The 23148-nt window shown below is 40.4% G+C and overlaps 1 protein-coding gene and 1 long non-coding RNA gene across 11 annotated transcripts in view; one reads left to right on the forward strand and one right to left on the reverse strand.

Moving 5' to 3' along the window:
* Positions 1-5334: 5334 nt before the first annotated feature.
* LOC115142048 (uncharacterized) lies at positions 5335-10500 on the reverse strand. Its single transcript, XR_003865441.2, has 2 exons — positions 10433-10500; positions 5335-10027 (listed from the first exon to the last, which is right to left on the reverse strand). It is a non-coding gene; the product is annotated as an uncharacterized LOC115142048 (long non-coding RNA).
* Positions 10501-10601: 101 nt separating this feature from the next.
* Positions 10602-23148, forward strand: part of LOC115141075 (myocyte-specific enhancer factor 2D homolog) — a 75836-nt gene continuing 63289 nt past the window's right edge. For 3 of the 10 annotated variants that reach the window (XM_029679674.2, XM_029679675.2, XM_029679673.2), the window contains exon 1: positions 10603-10838. The gene's annotated coding sequence lies outside the window, so the exon portion shown is untranslated. Of the gene's footprint in view, positions 10839-23148 lie in introns of all 10 variants that reach the window. The other 7 variants (XM_029679670.2, XM_029679672.2, XM_029679671.2 and 4 more) reach the window with 4 other exon arrangements.

Consider the following 23148-nt stretch of genomic DNA (forward strand, 5'->3'; position numbering starts at 1 on the left):
AAAAAATCGCATGTTGGCCATACACGTTTATATCCTTTAGAACTCTTCCATATAGATAGGCAAATAATGAAAGATAACCCCCAACATTGTAAAACGGAAACCTCAATGATCATTTAAAGGAAACATGAATGTAAACTATATGCCTATATATGGCTATACATTATTCTGGGATTGGAATTTACCTGCATATTTTCTTTAAAGGCCCAGTGCAGTCAAAATCGTGATTTTCTATATTTTCTATATATATCCATACTGTGAGGTTTGACTAATATTGTGAAAATGATGATAATGTCCTTTTAGTGTAATAGCTGTTTGAAAAGATTGCCTGAAATTGCCGCCTGTTTTGGTGGGATGGAGTTTTGGCCTGCCTGGTGACATTGCCAGGCAGTAAATGAGCTAATAGACCAATAGTAATTGGGGTGGCAGGTAGCCTAGTGGTTAGAGTGTTGGACTAGTAAAGGTTGGAAGATCAAATCCCAGAGCTGATAAGGTAAAAATCTGTCGTTCTGCCCCTGAACAAGGCAGTTGATCGTTCCTTGGCTGTCGTTAAAAATAATAATTTATTCTTAACTGACTTGCCTAGTTAAATAAAGGTAAAATAAAGAGAATTCCAAACCTCTCTGCCAATAAAAGCTAGTTTTCAGATTTCCCTCCCACTCAGACCACTCCTAGCTAAATTCTTGCTTGAGAAATTGTCCTTTGCTAAGAAACAATTTTGGTTTCTTTTTGACCATTTTCATTGGAAACAATCACAATAAGGTTGTTACCCAAAAATAATTTGATATTGAAATAAAAAGAGCTGCGTTAGACCTTTAAGGCTATTTGTATGTTCACGATGAGAATAAACAAATATGAACTAGTCACTTTCAAAGTGTAAGAACTTACTTTTGTGCGAAATGATAGTTGAATTAAACATTAAATATCCATTATGTTTAACTTGGAAGAAGTCAATTACAGGTTCTCCCTCCATATGAAATATTTTGTTAGTTGTTTTCAACGACGACACTTTGCCTTCGGTGGGTCTATCATGTTCCATATTGGCTATACTCAGTTGTGCCGCCAACGCTACATTTAGCAGAAATAATGGAATGTAAATAGCATATTTCAAATATCAAAATATGGAAACATCCCATGCTGATGTAGCCTATAGCAATCTTTACACTTAGGCCTACTATTTTAACATTATGCAAACCACCTCTCATCAGATAAAAAAATCAGCAGGTAGGTTTTTCCTATTACCTCGGATCCTATTGAATAAACATTGCCTTCTGGTTGCTTATCTATGCCTATAATTATTCGTATTGTTTGTATAAAAAAAAACACTTAATTAGCACAATTTTCATTTATGGGAATATTAATTTCTTGACGTTTCCATGCAACCAAAGACCGAGAAGAATACACCACTAAGCATGGCAGAAACGTGCTAATTGAACCAACTGCAGTCATCATTCAGAATTTGTTTCATGTCCATTGGCAGGGTATGCTCACGATGTTTTATAATTATGGGCATGTGGGTTGGTTTTAGAAATATTCCTCTCTTGCGGTAGTTCAGGATTAACAGAGGAGAAAAAAATCAGACAAACACACACTGTTCATTTGCATGCTGTATCCCACGGTGGAAATTACAATGGCGTGCAATTAATATGCACATAAATTAAAAGTGAGAGGGTTCTAAATTCCAGGCACAGGCGGTCTTCCTAGAGGAAGAGAAAGGCCTCCGTTGGCGGAGTAACAAGCAGAGTGTTCACACGCTAAATTAGGGAAGGAGGGAGGAAAGTGTTTCTGCAAGTAGGCTACACCAGCCCTATTACCACCCCCACCACTCTCCCCAAGGACAAAAGTAGTCCTATCGATGAAATAACGGTATGCAGAATACCTAGCTTCACTTAAAGGTGGGCGTTTCCACTTAACCACTCCATAAACATCATACAATATTATACTAAAAAAACATATAATTATGGAAATTGTTTGCAGCTATGTTATTGCACTATAAATGGTAATGATCAGATGGTCCATTTAAGGTTGACATATTGCCCCTCCCCTTATGTCGTATATAATTGTATGGATACAGGTTTACAAAACTATTTTGATTACCCCATACAGTGCCTAGTGAAAGTCTACACACCCTTTTCACAGTCTTCACATTTTGCTGCCTTAAAATTTAACTTAAAAGGGGATTACATTCGATGTTTTTCCTACAGTTGGTGGAAGCACCTTTTGCGGCCATTAATTACAGCTGTGAATAGAAAATACAGCAATATTCAAACCTTGTCAATCTATGATTTTCAAACATATTCAAATCAGGACTGAGACTGGACCACTCAGGTACACTCAATATCTCTTGGAAAGCCATTCTGGTTTATCTTTGGCATTGTGTTATTGTCCAGCTGAAAAATAGAACTATCCCAGTGTTAGGTTTTCAGAAAACTTAAGTGTTTTCCTCTAACTTTTTGGCTTGGCTTTGCTCCTGCCATATTTATTTCGATCCATACCTATAAGCATACCTATAACATGATTCTGCCACCACAATACTTTAAAAGACAGAAGGTTTTACTCTGTGTTGTGCTGTATTGAATTTGATCCAAACCTGTAGTTTTTAATTTAACCTCCCTGCTGTGTTCTGGTATAATTTGACCAATTTACAAGTTTTCTCTTCGAAAAATGTAGGTCATTTAATCTGATTGTCATAAGGTTCCATGACTTTGTCCACACAGGGCATCTGAACACACAAAATACATTTGGATGATTTTTATTCAATTTTGGGTGTTTTATTTAACTTTTGTACACCTATGGTGTTCCCGGTCATGACCGGTCATTAGAAATGAATGGGTGAGACTACTATTAGTGTATAAAATTGAGTTCAGGCATATGGCCATTCATCAGATGGACACAATTCCTCTCCCAGACCCTCACATGCATGTGTGTTTGAGCACACACACACACACCTCACTCCCCTTCTTGGCTTCTATGGCAACCCCCATGGGAACCTTTCCCCAATATAATCTTTGCCCCACGGGAACCACACCTGTTGGCATTCTTACAAACAATCGCAACATTGTTTCAATAATATATATAACTTTTCTCGAAGCTCTGGTACATGAAGCTTTTTTGAGGCCTTGCTCACAATTCATTCTGTGGCAGCACAATGACCAAACGATATACTGTAGATGAGGCTCTTGATCATATCTTTGATCATGACACTGGTGAAGGGGAGAGAGTACTTGTTAAACTTTGACACAAAGTAGTCTGTGATAAATAGCACAATATGTTTCATCTGAGTATTTGTTATAGTCAAAATAATCCATACATTATGCTTTTTTTTACTCAACATCTAGTTGTATGAGCTCAGGTCAATAAGGCCTACAGGCCATTAATAGCAAATATAAGTTCAAAACTTTTAATGTTCACAAGAATTTAAGTTGATAAAAAGATCTAACACAACATTAGGTGATACTATATGTATTATTATGGATGTATAATCAGCTATAATAGGACGGTCATTTTGGACCAGGAACACAGAATGAATTAACATGAAACGAACACAACAGGAGGGTTAAGCCAAAAAGTTTATTTCTGTGTAATTTTGCAATATTCCTTAACAGCCTTGTTGCAAGCAGAATGGATGATTATGGAGTGGATTTTTAAATACAGGCTTCCTTCTTTGTCATACAGGCCAGAAATGTGGAGTGAATGCAATGTTGTTGATCCTCTGTATTTTAGTGTTGTTGTGGCAGCATCATGGTATGATTGTCACCAGCACCAGGATCAGGATCAAAAGAAATATGAAAGGAATAACGCCAAGCTAAAAAGTTAGAGGAAACCATCCACTTCTGAAAACCTAATCCTGAGGTACAGTTCTATTTTTCAGCAGGACAATTACACACATTTTAATGGCAAAGACACACCAGAATCACTTTTCAAGATGTGACTGTTCCTGAATATTCCAGTCTCAGTCCTGACTTAAATAAGCTTGAAAATCAGAAACAAGGTTTGCATATTGATGTCCATCAATGATTCCCAACCAATTTTACTGAGCTTTAGGAATTTTTACAAAAACAATGGATATACACTGAGTGTACAAAACATGCTCTTTCCATGACCAGGTGAAAGCTACGCTCCCTTATTGATGACACCTGTTAAAACCACTTCAATCAGTGTAGATGAAGGGGAGGAGACAGGGTAAAGAAGGATTTTAAAGCTTTGAGACAATTGAGACTTGGATTGTGTATGTGTGCCATTCAGAGGGTGAATGGGCAAGACAAAATATTTAAGTGCCTTAAAATGGGGTATGGTAGTAGGTGCCAGCACCGGTTTGAATGTGTCAAGAACTGCAACGTTGCTGGGTTTTTCACACTCAACAGTTTTCTGTGCGTATCAAGAATGGTCCACCACCCAAGGACATCCAGATAACTTGACCCAACTGTGTGAAGCATTGAAATCAGCATCCCTGTGGGACACTTTCGACGCCTGGTAGAGACCATAACCCGACGAGTTTAGGCTGTTCTGAGGGCAGAAGGGGGTGCAACTCAATATTAGGAAGGTGTTCATAATGTTTTGTACACTCAGTGTATGTTGCCCTGAGAGTTGTGCAAGGTTGGTAGAATCCTATTCAAAATTATTTACAGCTGCCAAGTATTAACTCTGGGGTAATCTTTAATTTTTGTAATAATTTGGAACATTTTCCATAATTCTTTCACTTTCAAAATGTGGAATAGGTTGTGTAGGTTGGTACTACCCATAGGAGAACCCCTTTGGGTTCCACGTAGAACCCACTCTGGAGAGGGTCCTACAAGGAACCCAAAAGGGTTATTCAAAGGGTTCTACTATGGGGACCATCAAAGAACCCTTTTGGGTTCTAGATAGTACCTTTTTTCTATGGATGTATTGACTGTATATGAAGTGCTTACTCATTGACCTGCGTCTAGTATTTATTCACAAATGACAATGCAAGGAAAATATAAAAGTTAGTCTTATAGACTCAACCCTATATGGATATGTCTTATAAGTGTCAGTTATTGGGCATCATCTGCCTAAAGATTTGTAAGTATTCTTAATGCTGCAGATAATGAAACCTCATATTGAGGTTTAGTTCTGTTATGGATCTACCTCTAGGCAAATCTTATTGATAGGCCTAATATCAACATGGACTAATATCATAAAAAAGCACAATTATATCTGTAATTTTTGTAACTTTTTAAAAATAGGCTTCTAATGAATTACAACCTCTTCATGGCCTAATTGCCCTGGTTATTGTACACATGGTTTGAGCCTAGGGGTGTTGAATGTGGAGAAATGTAGCCCCCATCCTTGATACAAAAGATTGCTTGTGCAGGATAGGCCAATTCCTTGATAGAGGTCGCCACCAAGTGATTTTATTTGTCCATTACATGATGTTTATTCCAAAAAACATTGGTGTCAAATTAAATTGGCCTAATTATACCGATTTCCATTCTATTAATTTGCATGCAGTATCCTAGCATTGTAATTAAAAAAATGCATGGGCTCATAGACTTTGTTTAAATGGTAATAGGCCTCTAATCCTCCATTCACTGTAACACTACATGGCCATTCTATATCCATCAGCTGCTTTAAAATGGGTTACTTTTAAATACATCAGCAACTGAGAGAGTAGGCATAATGTACTGACTGTGTAGAACCAGAATCAATCAAACCCTAAACAATAGGTGTAAAAAGGCATGTTTACAAGTGTGTAAATCCTACATGTGGATTCAATTGAATTAAGCCCACACACAGTCATGTCCTCATTTCAATGTGATCATATATCAAACCAGTTACAAAGCAATGTAAAAATGTCATAAATGGTGTAAGTCGTCAACAGTGAATTCATGATATCTTTGGAACAGGTGAACTACGACCTTGCTGTCAATTTTCACTTGGGTGTAATGCTTACTTATACCCGCTAGAGGGGGCACACTACCTCTAACCCAGGGCTTTCCAATCCTGTCTCTGGAGAGCTGCCGTCCTGTAGGTTTTCACTCTAATTCACCCTAATCTATCCCGATTTTAATAATTATCTGGTTGATAAACTGAATCAGGTTTGGACTAGAGCGAAAACCTACAGGAGGGTAGCTCTCCAGGAACAGGGTAGAAGAGCCTGCTCTAACCAAAGCCATAAATGTATTGTTCACATTAATGTATACAGTAGGCCTATATGCATCCATGTCTGTCTCTAATCAGAACGAAAACTCAGGTGGGCTTCTGTTAAGACAATCTCAATCATAACTTTTTACAGTTTTTTCATATTGGAATGAAAGACAAGAAGGTCAAAGTTGAAAACTAATTTGACCCTGGCTTAGTTACTTTTTATGTTGTATTCCCTTTACAAAATAACAGATACAGCCTCTGCACTTTGGAAACTCTACACTGGTGCAATTACTTGGCCTCCCTCTAGTCTCTCATTTGGGCATCCTGGTTCTCGAGAACCTGTCACCCTTTTTGAACCCTCAGCAGTTTGGTAGTCTTAGCTGAAAAAACAACTAGTATTAACACATGGTGATTGCTTCACTGTAACATTTGACTCCACCTGTTCACTATAGCCCAGATACTGGATTCCAGTCCTCCTCCTGATTGCCACATTTAAGCTCTGATTGTAGGGGTACAGCTGATGGAGGTGGGAAGGTTTGTTGGCTCCGTTGCCATGGACACTGAGTGTTGCTAGGCAGCCGACAGGATGCTTTGGAAGCCAAGTGCAGCGGAGCAGCAGGTCACTGCAGAGAGAGGGAGCTGCACCCACACACCTTTCACGTGGACTAACACACTCTCCACACGGAGAGAAAGAGAGGGAGAGGGGAATAGAAGGGAAAAAATAAAGGAAAGATTGGCTTATGAAGAGGGAGCAAGAGGAGAGAGCAAGGGTGAGGCAGTGAAAAACAATATTTACAAGAATGTCAGATATCAATTTCCCACAACTCCTATTAAGAAGATTTAGCTGTAGCCTATGTCAAAAAAAATATGGGCACCACACACACACTCTGATTGGTACTGATTCTGGTCTGTTGGACACAAGAGCCCTGATAAAGAGCAATCAGGTTACATCACTATAACGGCCTGCTTCCCTCCTTCAAAGCCTCTTGTTGCTAATGTGTTTGTTTGGATGGGATGAAGGGTCTCTAGCCTGCGTAAGTCTGGGTGAGAGAGGCAGCTAGGTCACTAGGGACACTGCATTTTGCTTGAACGCCAAATCAACTGAGACAGAGACACTCATAATGTCATTGTGGAACCCTTTTTCTTTCAACTAAAAACATTAACCTCATGCAACAATATGACCATATATGTGTCCCCACAATCAGGATCCTCTACATAGTGCTGCCTGCATATTGTCTACACAACTAATATTATGGTGACTTTTGAAAACATTGCTTATTTGTGAGAAGTAACTATTGTGTGGAATGTGCTTGGACACTTACCTGATCTTCCATAACATTACATAGCTCTTGATGAATGTTTCAGAATAAACAAAGTTTTCTAACTGCAAGTGAACCCCTTATCAAAATAATAATGTATACTGAACAAAAATATAAATGCAACATGTAAAGTGTTGGTGCCATATGTGTCATGTTCCATATGCACAAAAAGCTTATTTCTCTCAAATTGTTTGCACAAATAAGTGTACATCCCTGTTAGTGATGAGCATTTCTCCTTTGCCAAGATAATCCATCCACCTGACAGGTGTGGCATATAAAGAACCTGATTATACAGCATGATCATTACACAGGTGCACCTTATGCCGGAGACAATAAAAGGCCACTCATCATCATGTGCAGTTCTGTCACACAACACAATGCCACAGATGTCTCAAGTTGTGAGGGAGCGTGCAATAGACATGCCGAATGCAGGAATGTCCACCAGAGCTGTTGCCTGAGAATTTAATGTTAATTTATTTACCATAAACTGCCTCCAACATCGTTTTAGAGAATTTGGTAGTACATCCAACCGGCCTCACAACCGGAGACCACGTGTAACCACGGCAACCCAGAACCTCCACACCCAACTTCTTCACATGTGGGATCATCAGAGACCAGCCACCCGGACAGCTGCTGAAACTGTGGATTTGCAGAACCGAAGAATTTCTGCACAAACTGTCAGAAACCATCTCAGGGAAGCTCATCTGCGTGCTCGTCGTCCTCACCAGGGTATTGACCTGACTGCAGTTTGGCTTCGTAACAGCCTTCAGTGGGCAAATGCTCACATTCCATGGCCACTGACATGCTGGAGATGTGTGCTCTTCATGGATGAATCCCGGTTTCAACTGTACTGGGCAGATGGCAGACAGCGTTTATGGCGTCATGTGGGAAAGCGGTTTGCTGATATCAACGTTGTGAACAGAGTGCCCCATGGTGGCGGTGGAGTTATGGTATGGGCAGGTATAAGCTACAGACAACGAACACAATTGCATTTTATCGATGGCATTTTGAATGCACAGAGATACTGTGACCAGGTCCTGAGGCCCATTGTCGTGCCATTCATCCTCCGCCATCACCTCATGTTAGAGCATGATAATGCATGGGCTCATGTCACAAGGATCTGTACACAATTCCTGGAAGCTGAACATGTCCCAGTTCTCCTATGGCCTGTATACTCACCAGACATGTCACCCATTGAATATGTTTGGGATGCTCTGGATCAACGAGTACGACAGCGCATTCCAGTTCCTACCAATAGCCAACAACTTCACACAGCCATTAAAGAGGAGTAGGACAACATTCCACAGGCACAATCTACAGCCCGATCAACTTTGAAGGAGATGTCTCTGGGGACTTATTCCCACCAGTGTGAATATTTTGTTTTTATTTCCCATGGCATTTATATGGCTCCAAGCCCAACTGGTTGAGTGCTATGCTGTCCAACTCTAGGAACAGGCCGGTGTGAGAGAGACCAAAAGGGTGCCCATCTGTTTGCATTAATTCTCCTCTTCAAAACCCCACTACGTAAGCTCCTTACATAAAGCATAAAATACAGTGTAATCTCTCTACCTACAGCCTACTCCTCCCCTCTACTACTTCTGTTGCTTGATTACCCCCCAATGATCTCTCTTTCTGATTATCTGGCTGTTCGTCGATGGATCACAAAAAGTCCAATGTACATTTATGGATACACTGATTAAAGTGTCAGGCAAGTAAATGGTCCATTTGCCCGAGCCTCCCTGGCTGGGTGTTTCCATATGTTGCTCTGCATCGACTGTGGCAGCACAGAATGAAATACGACACATTATTGGTGTGTGTGTGTGCGTGAGAGAGATCGAGAAATAAGAGAAATAAGAAGTTAAGGAGAGCCCCCAAAAGTGACTGAAATATTACAACAGGCAAACAAAGGCACATTTGATCTAAATAAGAGGAACCTCATCTACAGTTCGATAAAATGCAAGATGTGGGAAAGATTAAAGTAGGCCCATTTAACGTTTTATTCAATTTTTGTGTCATCAAGTCAAGTCAAATCAATTTGTATTGGTCACATACACGTGTTTAGCAGATGTTATTGCAGTTGTAGCGAAATGCTTTTAAATCTGTCATCAGCCTGTCTAAGAATAAATGGACACATTTGTTTCAAAAATGTTGATACTGACATCATTAATAAACCGTAGGCTACTTTCAGATACAATATAATTTAATATTTCTGTGATACCATGTCCTGTAACTTTACATTTGACAGCCCCGACCATTTGCTTCATACTGACGAAGTGGTGACGTAGGCTATGTGCGACAGACTGTAATATGAAACGAAATAAGATATGAATACTGTATGCATATTTTCATTAGTCTGGAATAAATAACATTACGTGTTTATACTGGTGAAGTAGCCTTAAAACTTTACAGATGATTATGAGCAAATGAACATGCAAACGTGTCATGCGATTCACACTACATCCGTACATTTTAATTTCTATGCAGCCCAGCATCACCCCTTTCCTCACTGTAAACACCATTTTCTTCCGCAGCCATGAGATAAAGTAGTTCTTCTTTGAAACGCTGCTCTGCGTTTCGCCCAGTGCGTACCGTACCCTTCAAGTCTGCAGAAATCGAAGTGTCCAATTTTACCTCATTAGGTGATACGCATTTACAGAATTTGTATGCTACTTTCCGTAGGTTATGCTGTACCTATATGCTACTTTATAGAGCTTATGGATGCACTTTTTTCCCAACAGCATATAGTCAAATAATAAGACTAAATGCAAGAGAAATGTATTGAGGGAAAACGCACACGTATAAGGTCAGATGATTGGCCACATTCAATAGCCGTACAAGAGGAAATATAATATTTATTTTAGCTATTACGCTTATAAGGCACATAAGAAATCACTGGCATCACAATTGAAATGACACACTGCATTACTTCAAACGCTGTGCGTAAATTCAAGAAGTAAGACAATATTGACAATGGATATCATGATTCAAACAGAGACGTTCCTACTTACAGTAAAACAGAAGAGGCGGAGGGATACACTCACACATGATCTCACCATTAGTCCTTCCTACTTCACGGATCACCTTCTACTAACTTCACGTTGACGAGTCAAATCCCCTGACTTCTCCAGTGATTGGTTAAACAACACGAATATCTCTTGCTTATTGGTCCGGCTAGTGTCAATCATGAAGCAGTGCCAATCAAGATAGATTGGGCAGCAGCAGCAACATTGTATCGTTTGACAGAACTAAACAGTTACCTTGTACATCAAGAGGAACGATTTTTCTAAATTTATACTGACGTCGACAGACAGCCTATTAACATAATCTTTATTCCTCAATCAACATTTTAAATACATAGTCATATATTTTTGAATCTCCGGTTTTACCAGACAGATGTGGATACAGTTCTACAGGGTAAGTCACTCTTCACAAGCTCGCTAACGTTACTCAGGTTAGCTACCTGCTAGTGAATGTGTTTGGTCAGTAACATTAGGCATCTGTTTACTTTGAATAACTTACATTTAACAACATGTTGCTTTCGAATGGCCACTTTCTGATGTCATTGAACTGAGGGCAACTCCAAGCAACCATAATTCGGTGTGGTGGTCGTGCGCTGTCTCGTGCTTTATTTTGAGTGCCAAGGGTAGACTACATGATGGAGAGTTTGCTTGCTGGTTTGTACATCTTGCAAACTAGGGCTTACTTCATGTCGCCTCAATGGTAATGACACTAGCGTAGTTAATAAACGCGAATAATTGGTGATTGTATGGATGTAGGGATTCTCTTCCTTCATGAGCGCAACAGCCGTGGTGACTGTTCACCAAGAGCTGTCAGAACGATTTATGAAAAGTGTCACCGAGGTTTTGACACGATTACTCTTCAATTCTATGAATTAATTTCACTTAAGTGAGTAGTATGAATTGTTTACTGCACACTTTATTCCTATTGAGAGGCTATTGTTGGTTGTTCCTTCATGGCAGACACGCAATTCGATGGTCTCTTTCTCCATCGGCAAGAGAGTTACAGCACAGCATAGCATAGCGCAAAGAGAGCATCAAGGTGTCAGAAAAAAAAGTAATTTAAGGAACCTTTGGTGTCAACGGAATGCGCATGTAAGCCAACGTTAATGTTTTGCATCCATCAAATGGTAAACATTGCCTAAAACACTTTTGACCTGACTGTATAAGAATTTGACGGCGCAAAAATGGTTGCCTGTGGTATAATTGCTGTTTTCTCAAGGGAAAAGTGTCAACAAACTATTGATTACTCCTAAAATCCGGAATCCATTTTGCCTGTGAACGTGTTGGAGATAGCGTGTGTCGACTAAATCTTCAGTGTAATTAGTGTGTTGTAATAGGAATTATTTCCCAATATTCTTTTTGGGAGAAATTATATTCTGTCAGTTTTTCCATTACCCTTGCATATTGTTTTTACAGTAAAATAGGAAGTCTAGTTATTTTAATTAATGCTCTGCTTAAACCTTAATATGTGACAGTTTAGTGTCTCACCTGTGGGATTAAATGTATTAATGTCTTTCCCCTCCCCTGTAAATGAGGGGCATAAACTGATGAGTGTTTCAGCTATGCATGCAGGTATAGTGCACGTTGTGATTCCAGTCAGGGTGTCACATGGCAGAGACAGGGTCCTTAGGGACACAGTCCAGATAGAGGTTCTCACCAGCCCTGGCAAGCCTCAGAGCAGTCAGAGACCGAGTAGGAGATTACAGGACAATGAGCTGTCCCCGTAAGGACATGTCCCTGTGTTTCCCGCTAAGGAGTACTTACAGGTAAGACAGGGAACAAATGACACTTTTCACCCTGATAAAAAGATAAAGGCTAATCTGTTTTCATCGTTGAGACAGTTTGGGTCAGGACCAGTGCCATGGACTGGGTATTCCAACCAATACAAAATAACTCTGCTGTCTCTGACATTGTCAAGATGTCAGAGCTAATGGGAGCTTTACACCCCTCCCCCTCACAGCTCCCCCTACCTTATCTATTCTCGTCTCTCTGGAAGACACAGGCCCTCATGAGTCTCCTGTGCTGGCCTCAATTTTGACATCATTAGATGCTCCCGCCATCATTCCCACATGTGCCACAGGACACAGTAGGATGTCATGAAATAGTTTAAAGTGTTTAGGCATTGCAATTGGATGAATTGCACCCCCTTTATTTCTTCACAGACACAATCACACACACACACACACACACACACACACACACACACACACACACACACACACACACACGCACACACACACACACAGCCTAAATTGGCAGATTGAGTGTAAGTAGACTTTTACTTTGCTGAGCCTAAAAATGACAAATAACTTTAAGGCTCAGCAAAGTAAAATATTTTTTTGTGCCTGAGAAGCGTGACGACATCCTACTAGCCTCTGCCAGACTCTCTTACAAGTCTCTTACAATTTTTTATTTATTTAAGCTTTTATTTAACTAGGCAAGTCAGTTAAGAACAAATCTTTATTTACATTGATGGCCTAGGAACAGAGGGCAAACTGCCTTGTTCAGGGACAAAACTACAGATTTTTACCTTGTCAGCTCGGGGATTCAATCGAGCAACCTTTCAGTTATTGGCCCAACACTCTAATCACTAGGCTACCTGCCGCTCCTCCTTCTCTCCTATTTAATAATGGGCAACTCAAAAATGTAACTTAAGTTATATTAAAGGCAAATGGGTAACACTTTACATTAAGTTGGTCTTATACCTATGTAATAACTCTGTAATTACAGAAGTGAAAACATAATATTTTTATGGCGCCCTCAGTATAGCCATGCCACATGGTGGCTCCAGTCAAAAAAAGAAGATTCCTCTTGTTAACTCAGTCTCCAAGGAATAACAATCATCCTCTCATGCTGCAGCGACCTGCTTGACTGCAAACACAGATGGTCAGCTATAGTGCTCTTCAGACATCTCACATGTGGCCCATACAAAATTACTGTATTTTTATATGTGGTACGTGTGTGAATGTGAATGTAAAATATTTGTTTTGGTGTGAGCATCTATAGGGAGGGAATGACAGAGAGAGTAAGGATACTTGAGAAGGGATAGAAGTGGGGGTCTAGCAATCTATGGATTAGACTAAAGAGTGAGTGATCAGCATAGCCCTAAATCCTAAAGATGCCTGCTGCCCAGAACATTCTATTGGTCAAGGCCTTCTCTCCTCTAATTACAGGGTAATTTCAATTAAGCACTAATCTCTGGGACAATCAATGGTGTACTGGCCACCCCTTGCCTGACACAAATATTGATGTGATGTAATCACAGCCTAACCCTAGGCTAAAATAATGCCTGGACAGTTCAAGTTAAATGTCTGTCTGACCTCCCATGCACTGGCTTACAGCTGACCTCATGTTATCTCGTTCTATTGCGAAAGAAGATGTCTTATCTTCACTTCAGTCAGGTCAGATAAGTATAGGTCAGATAAGTATAGCCTCTGCTTATTGTCATGCCGAAGAACCCAATTGTTCCACCTGTAACAAACCATCAGCTTTGGAAAGAATGAGAGCATTTTAGTTATATCAAGTATAAAATATTGAGTGTGTGCTCTTGCTGTGTTTGTATCATGGCCTCTTTTTGTGGTCTTTTATTCCAAAGCAGCTTTGCCCACTGCTTTTCCCACGCTGAGTGTTTAGAGCAGGAAGAACTCCGCTGCACAACAGGGTCCTGCCTTCTGCCATTATGGCTGTGATTCAATCATCACAGGGCCTCACTTTACACCAGCACACTGTAAGGGAAATACATGTCACCCTCTCTCTTCGCTTAATGGAGCCACAAGCCAAAGGTGCTTAAAGTGAGAAGTATACTGACAAGATTCGCCTCTCCATCCCCTTTCTTTCCATGTCATTTCAAAATGGCCTCCCCTCAATGCTTTGTCCTGAAATTGCAGCCAGATGACCTCTGCACAGAGAAAAGATCTATAGAGGTGTAATGTGTCTTGGCAACCTTTGTCTCCCAACCGTCCCTCCAAGGATTAAAGCCCAGTGAGCTCTGCTTCTCCTTAGCTATAGGGCAGAAAACTCTTTACTAACCCAGGACTAATCTCTCCTCCAGCAAGCTCTTAATTGCTGACCTCATGTAGAGCGATGGCCCAGTAACCGAAAGGTTGCTGGATAGAAATCACAGAGTTAGGTACAAATCTGTCGTTCTGACCCTGAACAAGGCAGTTAGCCCACTGTTTCCCGGTAGGCCGTAATTGTAAATAAGAAGTTGTTCTTCACTGGCTTGCCTAGTTGAATAAAGTTTTTAAATAAAAATGAAATAATAATTGAGCCATCAGCAGCTGATTCAGGGGTTAAACATCAATTAAGGTAATGTGCAGAGAGGCACAGAGGAGAGAGGGCTCCAGTCCAGAGGGCAGGGAGGTCAACTAGGCCCTAGGGTCCCTGAAGAAAAGGGGGCCAGTGGAGGGGATACTGTGGGAGAAGTGGAGATGTGAAGTGCCCGCTTAGGGATGAGTGATTTGGACCATGGAGTGGAACAGGTCGACGGTGATAATGAGATTCTCTACCGATCAGTGGTAATAGAACATGAAAAACGGTTCGGTACTAGAATTTTTGTTACTTTAGTTTCTTCTGTCAAACGTGTTTCACGTCGTCTACTGATTGAGAGAGGAATAAGTCTATCAGCGCAGCCGATGTCCCCTTATAGCACGAGAGCACCATGCATGCTCCACTTACTCATTGCTAGCTTTAGCCTGTCCTGAGGAACCACTGTTCTAACTGGTAGTCTGGGCTGCATCACCACTCGTGCTGCACAGAAGTTAACACACTTTAATAAAGCAACACGTCATGTAGAAATGTTGAAACGGTTCATTACTGGTTGCAAAACAATGTCCATTACAGTCTAGAGCACTTTACAATGCAAGAAGATGATACCGGCATCTTCCAGTTTTGTAGGCTAACTTTCCTTGCTAGCTTACAGTTGGAGCTAACATCAATTCACTTACCTAGTACCTTGTTTGTGATAATATGCAAACCATAATGCAAAAAGCAGATTTTCTCTAGTAGCATTTTAGCTAAAGACTTATGCTAGCCGTCTAGTCTGTTTATAAATGTGCAATAACCATAAAAAGCACAATTTATATGAGGAGTTGGCAACTCGTTTTCATTCTGAGAAATAAGGTAGGTCACTTGATTTCAACTTCTGAACAAAGTGGAGGGGCTGGCATGCTGTCCAAAATGGTTGGAGACGGACAGAAGGGTGTGTTCGTAACAATTCAACTGTTCTACCTTGTTAGCTAGCAGATAGATTCAAGTTGGCTAAACATCAAATGTAAAGATTAGATGGCTACTCACTATAGATAGGGCTGGGAATTGCCAGGGACCTTACGATTTTATCACGATACTTAGGTGGCGATACGATATGTATTGCAACTCACAATTTTATATTTATTGCAATTTAATACAGTGATTTTATTGCGATTTTGATGTTCCAAACATATTGTTTTGACCAGTTATATAAATAAAAGTGCTGGAAACAAATTGGCTTTCTATTTAACATTTAGATAGAGAACGAGCTATGAAGGGAAAATACTGTAGTTTTGGTGCAGGTACAGCCAACTAGCGCAAAATAATATAGCTAAATTGTCGATACGATATATTACGATCAAATAATATCCCGATATGTAACTGTATTGATTTGTCTCCACTCCCATCACTAACTCACTAGCACCTGGGCTTGTGCTTGAGAGATTGTTTATGAGACCTGTGTTAATTTTCTATAATGCCTGCTACAAGAAGTTAGTCATTATTAGTGAATGTGTGTTATGTGTGGTTCTAGTTAAATCTAACAAAAAGGGCATTTTCATAGACAGACTTGAAGGCCAGATCAATGATTATAAGTTCCAAATGGAAGGTGAACATATTTATTCTGTATCCCCACGAAATCAGCCAAAACAAGCTCAATAATTCAATGCATACACACACTCATTGAATATGATTCACCTGTATTGTGACTAGGCCTAGGCTACATCTTCATTTACACAATTTAGCAATAGACTAGAGATTTACCATTTAAAATAAATGTTTACTATTATGTGGTTAAACAAACAAAGTAAAAAATAAAAAAGTTAAATGTAATGATATTGAACTCAAAAGGTATGGATCAAGTGCCATTCTGTTACTTTGGCTAATATGCCTTTCTTTTACGTATCATTTTGGTATAGAGTATCGTGATTCTAAAACTGGTATCGGCATCGAAGTCAAAATTCTCGTTATTGTGATTGGTAACGGCCTGGTACAGTTGAGGTCTGATGGAGTAGAGTCTTATTCTAATTACCAAAGCGTGGTTATTGGCATACCCCCAATCTAAAGGCAAAGTAGAGAGGATTGACATATTCTCAACAAGATTGTAGGTAGTCTATTTGAAGCTCCCATTTAGCATATTTTACTGCCCTTCAGATTTGATTCCCAACCACCTTTTTTTGGTCATTTTGAATAAGCAGAGGTGATTGAATGTTATGAAATAACCTGACTAGCAGTGAGAAACAGCTGAAATCCTCTCATATTATTTAAAAATATTTTATTTGACTTGAAACGACTGTTTGTTCTCTAGCGGAGGTTCAAACACCTTCGACCTGAGCATGTAGAACTTCGCACCAGTTAATTGGGTACAAGGATGCAATGTTTCAAACAGCTCCAACACACCAAAAACTAATCTCATGAGCATTTGAATCTGTTACATCCTTTCTCTGAACTAAAAAACTATGAGAACTGACTGGTGTCACTCTGAAAAAACGAGGTCCCTGAAACGAGGTGGTTGATTTTGTGTGACCACCGGTGTCAGCTTACAGCAAAAATAGCAGCTGCTCGCCTCTTGAAGGGGAAGTTAGGTTCCACATCTCTGCTTGTTAGAATTCAACCATAGACTTAAAGCCGTGAATGGTATAGCGATTAGCGTTCCATTGTACTGCCGGTCATAAAAGCAAACCAATGATTCCCTATTAATTTAATATACTGTAGCATTCATCAATTCTCACTGGAGCCATTAGTCTACTATAACTAAAATAACATTTCCTTTCCTTTCACAGCTCTAAAGGGTCACTCTTGATCCTTGTTGTTGTAACAGCATTAGTAAGCATGTTAACATCTCACTTTGATTAGATGGACTCCGAAAGATGAAGAGATCTTCCGTGGTTCTTGTAAGCGCAGCTAAATTCACTGAAATGACCCATCTTAACAGTTCTTCAAAAGTTGGTTTATCATCAGATTCCATTGTCTTGTGATTGGTTTGCTCACCATGTTTCTATATGTATGTCAATCATGCATCAGGTTATAGCTATCAGTGATCAATGTTTTGTAAAAAATATAGCTGAAGAGAAAAAAAATCAATGGTAAATCCTTACATCCAGTTGTTGCTTTTCTCTAAAAATACTCTGCTCAGAGCACTACATTTATCCAATCCGCCTCTAAAGACTGCTTTAAATATACAGCTTTGGAGCAAAACATTGAAATCTGGGTTGACCTCCTTTTGGCTAGTAGGTAGAAACAGATGAATAAATCAAAATGATGAATGCACGTAACATGTATTTCTATCTGGGATTATGGAATCTGTAGGAGTATATTAAAACTCCCTCATTCCGTTCCATAACGGTGTCCATATCCTTTTGTTTTCATTCTTCTTCTCTACCACTCAGTAGTTTTGCCAGAGGCTTTATCCAGATGAAGTCGAATTTCCCTCCTTAATATACTCTTTGCGAATAGAAAGGGTAATCTTGCATAATGCCAACCGAATGGGCTTTTTGGGGGTCTTTGGTGGGATCGAGACATCACAACACATTTAGGCTAAATGCAACACATATGCAAGATTATCATTAACAAATGAGTCTGGGATGAGCAGGGATGAGCAGGGATTTGGAACACAAAGTGTTACACTACACCACACAGGGGCCAGCGTGACCTTGACTGTGGTGTCAATTTAATTACATTTCTGTTCATTCAGTTCAAATCAGGCAAGCTTTTTTTCTGTCATTTTCTATATAAAAGATCTCAAAGAAACAAGGTAATGAGAACAGTATTTAGAAAGTCTACTGAGTCGAGCACAAATGGTTCATAACTAACCTGAACCAGTGTGTTCAGGTAATGTTAGATTTAATGTAAGGGGAGAGGACGTTGGATCAGGTTCAGCAACCGCCAGTGAACTGTATTTAAACAGAGTATTGGATGAGGCCTTTGGGAAAACCAACCCGTGTTCTTTGGAAAATGCAGCTGAATCCATTGGACAATGTGAAAACTTCAAGTACAGTGGGAAGGTCTGTCATTGTTACAAGAGTTCAAAAGCCTCCAGGAGAGAGACAAAAGTAGAAATGAAGAGACTTCCACAGCTGTAGAGAAATATAATAATCCAAACTTTGAGACTGAAAGAGAAAAAGAGCGAGTGAGACCAAGCACCAGCTATGCCGCTGTGCTGACGGGGTTACCGTGGTGCGAGAGCAGGGGCTGGCCATCACTTCGGCACAGCTGAAACGGCAAGTGCCCGAGCTGAAACACTATACCTCCGCCTCTCACACTCCTCTCTCCTTCTTCTTCTCTCCCTCTTTCCCTTTGATCTCAAGTCCTGCCATTACTTACTCTTCATCCTTTCCAAACTCCCCTCCCATCTTGTTCCCCCCAAACCTGTGTCTTACACTTGTTATGTCACTGACTTAAGGCAAATGCTGTAAATTGTGCCCTCAATTGAATGTATATCACCCTTTCCTCACTGCGGCATGATATAGTTTTATGGTTGTACAGATGTGGTACAGTAGTGGGGCCGTCTGCACAGGGCTCATTGAGTTAGCCGTGCGCTCCATGCAGGGTGTGTTAGGTTACGTTGGGAGGGAAAATGGCTGGCTTTTTCCTCTTCTCTTGTGAAGCAGCCATTACCCAGAGTTGGGAATGGTTCCAGTGAGTCAGGGAGAGGGAGAGAGTAAAAAATCCCCTCTCCACCCTTCCAAAGTGACACACTTTCCATTGTGTGTGTGTGTGTGTGTGTGTGTGCGTGCATGGGTGCTGGTCTGGTACTGATCCCCAGCAGCAATCTGAGTAGTGTGGACAACAACTGGGAAGGGCAATCTGATGTTACCATGGAACAAGTGTTGAAATGGCAGACTACTGTATGTCATACAGCCTTTGGACCACTGAAATACAGTCTATAATTAGGTTTACATCCAACCTTTTTATGCGAGTAAAGTACATGTCGGATAAAAAATGTCATGACATGCCTGATGGAATTTGTTGGTCAAATTTCCAAACGTAGACCAAACAAAATATGCTAGACAAGGTGGGATCAGTTTGTGTCTGTAAAATTAAATATGCTTGAAATGGCGGTGGCAAGTCTGTGAGGTCCTCCGACTACGACTTGGGAAAGCATGCAGTTTATTAGTCTACAGATTAAACAAATTATGATGACCTTCACAGGATGGTGAAAGTGCACAGTGATGAGCTTGATGCACCTTTCCAATACATATCCAGGTTCTCATTCTGATGACATGGTGATCGATGTTTGGCTGCCGTATGACAAATAAAATAATCTTGCTCTTTTGTCCATAATAATCTCTTCATGTGGGCTATACCCACACTGTGTCTGTGAGCTGTTGGCTTAGACGTACATGCCAATACCAGAGTGGGCTATATAGAAATGCAGGTGGTCAGTTAGTTTGCCATGGGGAAAATGCAGTGACATTCTAGATAGTGTATTTTTGTCACAATTTCTAACCGACAGCCTCACCGTTCCTCTCCATGTATTAGATAACATTTCATTTCAGCGTGTTTGCTGACTGACTCGTCCTCACCTCTCTCTCTCTCCCAGGCCTCTTATGCTCTTCATCCCACACAGTCATATGTGCACACACAGAGACCTCTATCCACTGAGACACACACACACACACACACACACACACACACTCTCTCTAACACTTACGCTATGTGTTTACAAGTCAGCTTCCATGTGCGCTTTGGCCTCGACACTCCAAGTGCATCTTAACCACTCCTTCCTCTGGAGGAGTCTGGCAATTGTTTATATAATTGTAATGGTTATCATATTACAGCTAAAAGCCAACAGACTAATATCCTTCAGAAAGAAAGAGAAATAGAGAGAAGCATGGAGAGGAAGAAAATAAGTGGGAGAAAATGTAAGAGATTCAGCAAGGATAGATGGATGGAGAGATTGGAGGGTGAGAAGGTAAGTGACAAGAGTGAGGAAAAGTGTTCTGCTCTATTTTGCACACACAGCAAGAATACCCAAATCCTAAAAAAAAATTTTTTTTACCCCATGGTTGGTTTTCCCATCCAATCCAAAGAAGTGATGTGCTTTCAAATCCCCTCTTCTAGAGCTTTAGCCTTTTACAAACTGTCTACTTGTCCTAAATATGAAGACAGCATTCCCTCACAATTCAACTATCACCAGTCTTTCACTCAGTCTGTCACCCTTGAGACTGTGATCACAGCTCCCTGTAAGAAGAGCGCTGCAACCACTGGTAGTTTAACTGCAGCCCGAGGCCCCTTCAGCTGCTTTGACCTTCTACCACTACCTGTAAAACTGACATCTTGCTGCAATTCATTTTCATTGTGTGTGTCAGTCTAGTATACTCATGAGAAGGTTAAGAACATCTGACTTGTATACTTTTTTAATGATTGTATTATTTTTAATAATTGAAAGCAAAAATGTAATACAAAATAGGGCATCATGTAACATAATGTCTACAGATGACATAAAAACATTGAGAAATTATTCCGGATTAAAACTGTAACACTGAGGACATCCGTAAGGGAAGCAGCAAAGGAGCTTAGCGGGTTTGTTTGTGCCATAGTTCTAGTCGACACCAGAGTAGCATGTGTTGACGCTCTCACATACTGTACACAGTGCCCACACATTGAGCCGCATGGTCAAACCAAGCCTCTCCAACACATGCTGTCAGGTCATAAAGCTCTTTTTTAAAGGGACAGAGAATAGGTGGGTTGGAGATGGAGAGGTCAACTGAGTTGGACAGGTGGTTACTGGCATGTCTGTCTGTCTGTCTGTCTGTCTGTCTGTCTGTCTGTCTGTCTGTCTGTCTGTCTGTCTGTCTGTCTGTTTGTCTGTGTGTGCGGCTCAGAGGATTTATGGAGCTGGGGACTAAGAGGAGAGGAAGGGGGTTATAAAGGGTCCCCTCTGACCCACCTGTAGCCTGTCAGCTGTTGTAAGCCTGTTAAAACGTCAGCTGTTTCTGAGATGTGTGTGTGTGTGTGTTAGATGGTGGATAAGGAAGGGAGGAGTTTTTGTGGAGGCCTCTCCACACCACTGTGTACATCAAACGTCTCGTCGCCTGGGTGTCCGTGCACAACACAGCGCCACGTCTGCATTGTGTGCAATGACAGTTGGGCCATGTCACACCGTGCTATGCCGAGTAGCTCATATACCCCCCAGTCTTATTTTCCCATAGGGTCAGCTGTTAGGGTCAGCTGCCTCCATCTTAAATGCCCAAGTAATCATCTAGCACAGCTCTTGTGCACACCAGTCCATGATGCTCTGAAGGACAGACTTCTGGGCCCAATATGAAAAAGGTTTACTGAAAAAGCACAGGTTGGCTCTTCTGTTAAATCCTATCTTGAATCTTATAGGACAATACATTCCCTTTGACTGTAATGGCTAGAAATAGCCATTCAGGTTGGGCGGTATCCAGATTTTCATATCTTCATACCATCCTAATCTCACCCCGAGATTTACGGTGTTACAGAGTTAGTGCACAAGACGGCACCAAAAAACACAAAAAAGCCCATTGGGCGTCTACCAGAATGCTAAAAAAATAAGCACAAGTAATGGCGATTTTCCATGAAGGCTGCTAGCTAAATTTGCTAACGAGCGAAAATGAAAATAAACTAATTGCAAAGACAGGCAAACCAGCTCATAAAGTCATGCATATATATATATATATATATATGTATGTGTGTGTGTGTGTGTAGGAGCTACCGAATGTCATTTTTGGTGAGTTTGGACATTTTACAAGCGAATGTGAAGAAGAGACATTGTGCAAATGAATAATGTTTTGATGCATGCTTGTCTGAAGGAAGAACAGTACTGTCTCTCAAGCAGCATGTCTACACACTGTGTCTGTCTGGAGTCGCTAGGGCAACGGGCCTGCCTGCTCTGCTCAGAGAAGAGGGGGGCAGGAGCAGACAGGTCACGAATGGAGAGGATAAAAAAACGCAAGGAAATCAAGATTGTTTTATTTGATTTATTTAACCTTTTATTTAACTAGGCAAGTCAGTTAAGAATAAATTCTTATTTAAGATGGCAGATGTACAAATAACTTATCCAAAGGGCTTTGACTTCTCAAACACGGCAGAAAGATAAAATAATATGATGCCTGGTCACCTTATTAATTCAGCCACTTACTTACATAACAAGTTCAAATTAAAGGTCGTGTTAAAGCATAATTCTGCATTTTTCTCGCAGGAAAAAAATATAACGCATAAATATCATGCTGCATTTTGTAAATGTTGATCTAAAATGTTTCTTGTTGTAATTTCTGCTAGCCATCAGACAAATTTTGTGCTTCAGTTGCACTTCTTAACTTGGATGACAATTCACAGATGGGCATTTTATCAGCAGACAGCTGATGTGGCCAACCAATTTTTCTCTAGTAAAATGCAAGAGTATCTTTAAGCAAAACATTAGGAAATGTATTGACTACATTCTTTATATGATAGGCCTAAACATTACAATTATGATGGCCATGCATTGTTTT

The sequence above is a fragment of the Oncorhynchus nerka genome, linkage group LG14, assembly GCF_034236695.1.
Source record: "Oncorhynchus nerka isolate Pitt River linkage group LG14, Oner_Uvic_2.0, whole genome shotgun sequence".
Classification (NCBI taxonomy): Eukaryota; Metazoa; Chordata; class Actinopteri; order Salmoniformes; family Salmonidae; genus Oncorhynchus; species Oncorhynchus nerka.